At 36.5% G+C, this 9,166-nt stretch overlaps 1 protein-coding gene across 1 annotated transcript in view; it reads left to right on the forward strand.

Annotated features, from left to right (window-relative positions):
• LOC106877248 (neuropeptide S receptor) overlaps positions 1-8,480 on the forward strand; it is a 543,162-nt gene extending 534,682 nt beyond the window's left edge. The window contains exon 5 of the transcript XR_008263601.1: positions 8,362-8,480. The gene's annotated coding sequence lies outside the window, so the exon portion shown is untranslated. The remainder of the gene's footprint in view (positions 1-8,361) is intronic.
• Positions 8,481-9,166: the final 686 nt, after the last annotated feature.

Below are 9,166 nucleotides of genomic sequence, written 5' to 3' on the forward strand. Positions count from 1 at the left end.
ATTATTATTATTATTATTATTATTATTATTATTATTATTATTATTATTATTATTATTATTATTATTACTTCTTCTGTCCACCCGCCGATGTATTTGTCAGTCTGGATAGACAGATAAATAGATCGACAAATAAAAGATATAAAAAGAATAATATATGTTACACCATTATTTTCTTGTCAGTCACAATAATACACGATGTTTAAAATTTCCCTCTGATAAAACCCTTGCTCTCTCACCCTTGCTATTTCTCTTTTTTCTTTCTTTCTTTCTGTCTTTCTGTCTGTCTTTCTTTCTGTCTTTCTTTCTTTCTTTCTTTCTTTCTGTCTGTCTTTCTTTCTGTCTTTCTTTCTTTCTTTCTGTCGTTCTGTCTCTCAACATCAAAATTCAGCAACTATTTAACCATGTCATTGCTGTGTTACTGTTATCATCATCTCTCTCCTTCTCTTCACCTCTCACTTCCACTAACCACATAAGAGCTTCACTACTCTCTCTCTCTCTCTTTCTCTCTCTCTCTATCTGTTTCTCTCTTCCTCTCTCTCTCTCTCTCTCTTTGCCTTTTTTAACCTCACCACCAGAACATCACCCTCCTCCAAACATTGTATTCCTAACTCTCCATATATTACTCCCTTCAACTCACATTTTAAGCACGTAATAAATATCACGGTCTTTCCTCTTCCTCACATCGTTAACACTTCTCACTCCCTCTTTTTTCTCTCCCTGTTTCCTTTCTCTCGCTTTCTAACTCGCTCTTCGCCTTTCCCTTCAACTATTCACGTGACAACGCATTTCAGCCGTAGCTGATTAATGGTAAATAAAGAGGAAATCTCAAGAAAGAAATGATCCAAGCTAATATCCAACAACCATATAAAAGACCTGGATTAAACCATAATAACGAACCTAATTCTAGCTGCATAGTACCAATGCGTAATATTTGCAAAGATTATTTGATATGAGGCGAAAATAACAATAAGGGATCTGAGACAATTGACTCCTTCATAGAATTATTCACATCAGAGGACATGTCTGCTAATAGAATTTAACGTGTAAACGGATGAACGATATAAGCAGGAACTAATACAGTACACAACACCATTCTGGGCAGAAGCATCCATGGCTTGCTGGTTATTTATTTTATCCATAAGAAGACGAACGTACAACGTTACTGGAATGTAGAATATGTGGTCTGAAGGGGAAAACATTATCAATAATGACGAGAGAACAAGGTATCATTGTTTTACGTAGAACTATAACTTACGAATAAAATAACAATATGAACCAAATATTGTCTTCGATTCTCGTCCCTCGATTTCCTGTTTGGTGGTCTCTTTGATTCTGGTCATCTTCCTGTTCGTTTGCTCTTGAAACCGAGAATGAGACGGTTTTCCCGTTGTTTCCCGAATCACGACCCATAATATAATGAGAGAACAGGAAATATTTCTGTTCTTTTATTATAGATACATTATACATTCATCTCTTCCCTACGTTTCAACCTTCTCACGACAGACTACATATAGGCCATGGTTGTATTCTTTTCGGATTCCCGATGATCACAACATATCGTTTCTACCTGACACCGCATTCACCATCTGCCGGCGTAGTTCTTCAACAAAATTCATGTCAACGTAAGCATTTAGAATGTTTTGATTTTGATCATTGTATTTAGTCAAACCATTCAATACGGCACGAAATTGTGGAAATTGTGAATTACTCAACCAGTTATCTCGCTTTCTCTCGATCCTTATATGATTCCTCGTATATGTCCGCTGAGATAGATATATATCAGCTTCAGCAGACAGAAACTACATCATTCTACACCTTGTACATGGTATTCTTGAACTGTTCATCTGACGACAATTGTCAAACCTCTCAAGATGTACAGGATATTTTCTTCGAGGAATGATGCACCTACATTAGTAACGAAACACTGCCAATATGCGTTCATTTCTCCGGAAACTTATTCACGTCAACTCTACTTTTTGGAGAAAAATAACTATCGAAGGAGATTTATTAACGGTAATACTTCATTTTTTATGTAAATTACAGTTTTCACTGGCTGATACTGCGTCATTTTACTTATTTGACTATATATATATATATATATATATATATATATATCAGCCTCTTAAACTGAATCTAGTTTTATTGTTTTGTGTTCTTTTAAGTTCATATTTATTTTTTTACATAGTTGCCTTACCTGCTGCTTTAGCACGAAGAGAAATGTTGAAAAGCAAATGTAAACACAAGAAAATATATTTAAAATATGTCTAAAACAGACATTTCACCCCAGGTATTGGTAAAGATTCAACATATTCATATGTTTTGAAGTTTGAAAATAATCAGAGAAAGCAAAATAAGTTTTCATTCGAATAATGTTGCAAAGAATTTAATTCTGTTGGAGGTTTCTAAAAACGTGATCGTTTAGCATAAAAGACACGAACGACGACGACGGTTATGGTAACAACAACAAAGAGAATAACAATAACCTTATGCTATAATAAGAGCCGCGTCCGTCCGTCTGTCGGAAGCCATTAGTAATTAGATAGAGGGAAAGTAGACTTAGAGAGTGATGGGGAGGTAGAGAAGTAAAGTTGAGAAGGGGAGGGGAGAAAGAAAGAGAGACACACACACACACAGAGATAAAGGGAGAAAGAACATGCGTATGTAAAAGGAATCTCTGTCGGAAGTCACCAGTAATTAGATAGAGGAAAAGAGAAAGTTTGTAAATAAGATACAAATATTGTGATGCCTGGCCGCGTCCATCCGTGTGTCCGAAGCCATCAGTAATTATATAGAGCCGTGATTCCCAATGTGGGGCATGGTAATATTTTGGTGAGGTATGTTTAGGGTTATGTTGAATTTATACCTTTTGTACACAATGTTTAGATAAAAACATGTATGCGTGTGCTCACACGCATGTGTAAGTATGTATGTGAATGTTTGTGAGAGTTTGATTATTTTTATACCTCACGCTGTGTAAATATGATACAAATATTGTCATCATATTACAATCGCCTGTCTCACTATTATGTTTTTATTTTCATACTATTCTATTTAAACAATAAATATTTAATTTAAATTTGTCCATGGAAGAGGAACGGTCCAATTATAGAAGAACTGTAAAATGTTTGAGTCAGCAACTACGAAGATTGAGACAAACTCAAGAACAGAAAAAAGTTCAACGTAAAAGGAACATATAAAGATGGCATCAGCTCCGTTTAGCGCAGTCACGGGAGCGAAGAAAGCAAATTTTAAAACAAGATGCTGCTCACCACAGAAATGCAAGACAACAACTGTCACAAGAACAACGTGAGCAGATTTTAGAACCAAATGCAGCAGAACACAGAAAAGCTAGGCAAATCAATAATAGGCTGATGCTTAGTATAGCTCGACAATACGATACAGATGGGCTTCTGCACGTCCCCGGTGACGTTGCTCGACACAGTTGCCGCCTCGCGGAAGTGCGTTGCCATCACTGCAATGCTTTGATGTTTATTGAAGAGCGTACAGGAGGAAGAATGAACAATCCCAGTGTTGGTATACGCTGTAAATCAGGAATGGTAAAAATCGGGTTACCGAACAAACTTGCTGATCTCTTTCTTTCTCATACTCCTCAAGCGAAATATTTCAAATATAACATTCGGAGGTTCAACAGCGCAATGGCAATGTGTTCTATGAAAGTAGATGACACTTCAATTCTGATAAGAATCAGAAATCTACTAAATATAAGGGAAATTCTGTCTGCGGGTGTGTTTGTGGAGTTGTTAACTAACTCCTCCTACATCGTTTTATCGGTTTTGATGAAATTTGCTGGCCTTGTGCCAAATTTGAAACCAGTATTTTGTCTCACATAATTGTACTCCCTGGTAAAATTCATTATGTTTGAAAGCGGAAGCTGGCAGAATCATTATCAGACTTGGCACAATGTTTGGCGGTATTTCGTCCGTCTGTGCGTTCTGAGTTCAAATTCCGCCGAGGCCGATTTTGCCTTTCATCCTTTCGGGGTCGATAAAATTAGTACCTCTGAAAAACTAGGGTCGTTGTAATCAAGTTATCCCCTTGCCTGAAAATGCTGGCCTTGTGCCTGAATTTGAGACCCCTATTATGGTTCTTATTGCGATTTGCTGGATTATTATTATTATTATTATTATTACTAGTACATGACCCGTCAATAAGGAAAAACACAATGCTATGTTTAGAATAACATTTCAATTCAATTGAACTATTGTTTGAGAAATACACAAAACGGACGAAATGCTGCTAAACATTGTGCTCGGAGTGCAAACCATTCTTATGTTCTGAAATTGTCATTATTTAGACGTAGCTAAACCGTGTTCGATTACATCGGCGTTCAAAGATTCCAAGGCTGTGATCAACGCCTGTTTATCTGTGCTGTCCATAAAATTTCACACAAACGTACACATAACAACAACAACATATATACGTACACGCACGCACACATACACACGCACTTTATACATATACAACTACTGTAGCAATCTTTTTTTTTACTGAGACTTCATGATATTTTTGAATCTTTTCTTAGTAGAAGGCCATACCATCGGTGAAAGCTCAGTTATTTTTCTTTAAAATATTTCAAAAGAATAACACTATTTTAAACTGTGTGCGCGTGGAGGGAGTACACAACCGTCTTTCCAACGGTCTGAACCGACCATTTTCACTCAAAACACATTTAGTCACACAAATCTCTTCTAGAAGACACCTGCATACACAAAACTCATTTGGTTACAAAACAAAACATTTAATTAAAAGATATGTTTACAAAATTACATATTATAATTCTATAAAATGTTTATGAAATAATAACATTCGGTCAGCGGCAAACTGGACACACGAAGTCATCAAACTGAACACATGGAAGTAATATAGCTAAGATGGGCATCTCTACGTTGTCTTTTGAATATTTAAAATTAAGAGTGAAATAACCCTGAAATCATAGCAGGTAGTCTTCAGAGCAGAAGAACACATTGTACAAATTAATCCTATGTCCGTACCGCTGGTAAACGGAACGGACATAGCACGAATATAGTTTATCCTATGCTGACTTATTCTAGCTTGTTCAGCATTTCAACTGAAAGGAAACAAAACTTCAAATCTAAACAAGCAGAAACGGAAATGAAATGGTATGTGGCCAACGAGAATAGCAGAAAACAAGAATAAAAGGATGGAAGAAACCAGCTGAATCGACATTTGATAGAGCGATAGGGCTAGTTTAATCCGATCAGGGATGCTATGAATCACGTGTAACCTCCAACTGTGTAATCTGTGTCTAATAGAGTTAATCTGATAAAAACTTAAAAAGTCAGCGACTTGGTAGCGTCTCGGTGTTGTGATTCAATTATTGAACGAGGTTATATCAATCTGTAGATACAACATTCCATCAACATTCCATTCAGTTAAATCAACGACAGTCGCGTTACTGAAAGTAAACTTAAGGAGTATTCTCTTCTACAAACTACGAAGCTATATGAATTCCCTTATGTGGTTGTCCAACATGCTAGTAATAGCAGCCAGGGTTGCCTTAAATCACATTTCACTGTCTTAGAAAAAGAAGAACTCAATCGGTAATGTAGACTGAGATATATTGTAGCTGACAATGAAACAGGATGATGAAGGATCGAATGCTTTTGAATTCAGATAATCTCACTCAACTGACCCCTGTGGTGCTTACTGACATGTGTGACTGGCACTCCGTCATTTGCGAGGATGAGTATTCCAAGTGATCCGATCAACAGTGCAGCCAACTCGTAAAATTAACCTGCAAGTGGCTGAGGACTCCACAGACATGCGCACCCTTAACGTAGTTCTCAGAATGATTCAGTTTGACGCAGAATGTGACAAGACTAACCCTTCGAAGCAGAGGCATAACTGCTTTCTTGTCACTTGAGTGGAATATGGCAACTGGTAATAAAGTATCTTGCTCAAGGCCAACACGTCATTGGGCCTCGACATCGTGATCCGACTACCCCTAACCACTAATCCAAACGCCTTCAACGGGGGTAGTCAACAGCAAAGCTCCGACCACCAACAACGACTACTACAATAGTAAGAAAATTTACACTAAACATCTTCAAATATTGAAAGTGATATAAGTTCCAAACCCCAACACCCGGTATAACTGAAAATACGCGAAGTAGGAACAGTACTGTACTGTATATTTCTTTTAAATTATTTTTATAATTTGCATATATTTATTTTATTATAAATACGATACAACACCACGGAGGAATCGACGTAAGCTTAAATAATAAACCGTGATAGGTGAACCGCGATATGGCGAGGGATTACCCTAGTTTCTTTTATTAACAGCTAACAAAAAATTAATATATCTCCGCTTGGCACTCAGCTTATTGTATTTATTTATATCTTTTTATTTAATTTTGTCTTGATGGCTTAATTAGCAGTGGAACGACCCCTGCCCTTCTCTTTTGTTCATTTCAGGAGGAGATTGGTTGGGGAGAGACGAAAAGATTATCTTCAGGCTTGTAAACTAAGAGAAGGTTTTTTAATAGAACACATGTCGCTCAAGCCAGCCAAGGTCCAAGCCTCGTGCTAAATCAAGAGCAACTGATGAAGACTACTACACATGAAAAGTTATAGTCATCCGGACAGGTTTCCACACAGATTTTGTTTACTTCCTCATGAAACGCTGCTCATCTCAATGTTATTTTAGAAAAAGCACAACTTTGACCAAAGTGCTGTGAAATGGAGATTGATCTAAAAATAATTAGTTGGTTGTCGAACTTCTTCACAGAAATTTTGTGACAGAAAAACATCGAGAATTTTCAAACCGAATTAAATCTGAGATATCAATAAAGAGAAAGTAGAGGAGAAAGAGGAAGATAGAGAGAGAGGAAGATAGGAGGAATGAGAGGTGAGGTTACAGGGAAAGAGAAAGAAAGAGAGAAAAAAGAAAAATCTTCAACATCGCATTGCTTTCCGTTTTTCTTTTCTCGTTGTATTTGTATTGGTGTAAAATCCAGCGTTAGAGAGATTCTTCATTTCAGAAGTATAATGTTGCGTTAAGAAACCGACGCATTGGTTTTACTCTCCTTTTTTATTGTCATCAGTTGACTAAGCAAATTCACTACCCAATTTATCGATTGTTTGAATTCTCGTCGATTGATTCAATCGATGTTAGTTTGCCAGAGCCCTTAAGTCGCCATTGAACATCTAAGAAAACAGATGCCATCGATACTCCTGGTCTGTCTCGTTTTCAATGACTGGATAATTTTCTGAAAATCTTCGACACCAAATGACAATATTTGCTGTTAGTTGATATGTTTCGTGTACATACTTTGAGCAGTACGTATGGTATTAGAAATAATATATTCCTAAATCTTTCAGAGAGATTTATGCAGTAGCAGCACAATAAAGTGATGGTTTGTTGTCAACTTAATGTGACAGTCCCATGAATGGGAAGAATGCTACTGCTATTTAGCCCTAGGAAATGGTAATAATATCAGTACGTATTGGTGTATCGAATTTGCTTGACCACACTACAGCCATATGATTAGTTAATTCGCTTCACAACTTCATCGTTTCAAGTTCGAACTTACTTGAAAAGTTTCTGTTTCCATAGCCAAGACTAGACCAAATCTTTGCGAAACAAGGCAAAAGGAATCTGTAGATAATTCGAAGGTGGAAACGTCTACAGTTTTTGTATGACTGACTCAAAACTTTATTGGGTTTATCTTCAGCCATTAGCCGGGGGGGGGGGGGCACCCAATGGGTGTCTACTACGTTGAAAGCATTCTGGACACGTCTTACTATTACTTAACTCTGTCAGAAGATCTGTGAAAGGCCATGGCTACTACCCTTACAACACTGATATAGCTATTAACAAAAATAAGAAAGCAAAAACTAATGAAACACATCTTTAACATGCGTCCGTCTTGAACCTATCTGAAGCAGAATGCTTTTCCGTCACTTTTCTATACCTAGCTTTGAAAGTGAAATAATGTTTTGAAGGTAACTATGAAGATTGATAATATCCAGAGAGTAAAACAATGTGACTAAGGCAAGACACTAGAAATAGCAAGTAATCTCCTTGAATACGGTCTGAGTGGAAGGAAGGAAGCATTTCATGTCGTTATCCAATATATATGTGAAGTTTTGAAATATCAGATGGTCATGGTTTCAACATCTTTTTCCTTGTTGCTGCTCACTAACGGTTGACGTGTGTGTAAACAAAACAGCAACTAGGATTAGGTGAAGAGGGTAAGAAACGCCAATCGTATTTTTGAAACAAGGAGCTAAGTTGCACTATTTCCAGTTTTTATCTCTGTATAGTGATTCAGACTTTATCCAATCATTTTCATCTCTAACTCTGTATTTAAACAGGCGTAAAACCTTCGTTTTGCAAATACCTTTGCGGGCAGAAAATCGGAATCAGAAAGACAAGTCGCTGGAATCTCTTTGCTGCGATCTCCTAGTGTCTGAGTACCCCTGTTGAAATTACAGAGAAGCCAGATTATGAATCCACACTTAGTAACAAATTGGATTGTCCAATTTGCATACATAACACATTTTTAGCGGTTCGTTGAATAAATAATTAATGAAATAACAATGTTTTGATTCGATAATATTCTCTAATATTCTCTATCATCAAATAAATCTCTGAAGATTTAACCATCTCTCTACGAAATCAAGTCAATGTGTCTTTTTATGTGTATAGATGAAAGTACAGAAGAAAGCTTACCTAAATAGCAAACTCCTAGAACCAGATTCATACCTATAGTGAATTGTTATAAAGGAAAGTCAGTGGATCTAAAAAATGTTTTGGAACCAAACAAGGACAGCTCTAGTGATTATTATTGTAAAAAGGGCAATAGGAAAAAAAAACAGTCCCTTTCTATGTAAATCTTACGTTCGTTAAGCGCTGAAAATCTGAAACAATTGTAGGGGCGCTGTCTTGACATAGTGGCACAAAGATATCTGTGGCATGTAAACTTTGTTCAGTTTCACCCCCACTTCGGACTAACCATGCGAAATATCTTCGAGAGAGAAATATGTATGTATGTATGTATGTATGTATGTATGTATGTATGTATGTAAGTATGTATGTATGTATGTATGTATATATGTATGTATGTATGTATGTATGTATGTATATATATACATATATATATATATATACATATATATA

Source organism: Octopus bimaculoides, chromosome 3, assembly GCF_001194135.2.
Source record: "Octopus bimaculoides isolate UCB-OBI-ISO-001 chromosome 3, ASM119413v2, whole genome shotgun sequence".
In the NCBI taxonomy this organism is placed as follows: domain Eukaryota; kingdom Metazoa; phylum Mollusca; class Cephalopoda; order Octopoda; family Octopodidae; genus Octopus; species Octopus bimaculoides.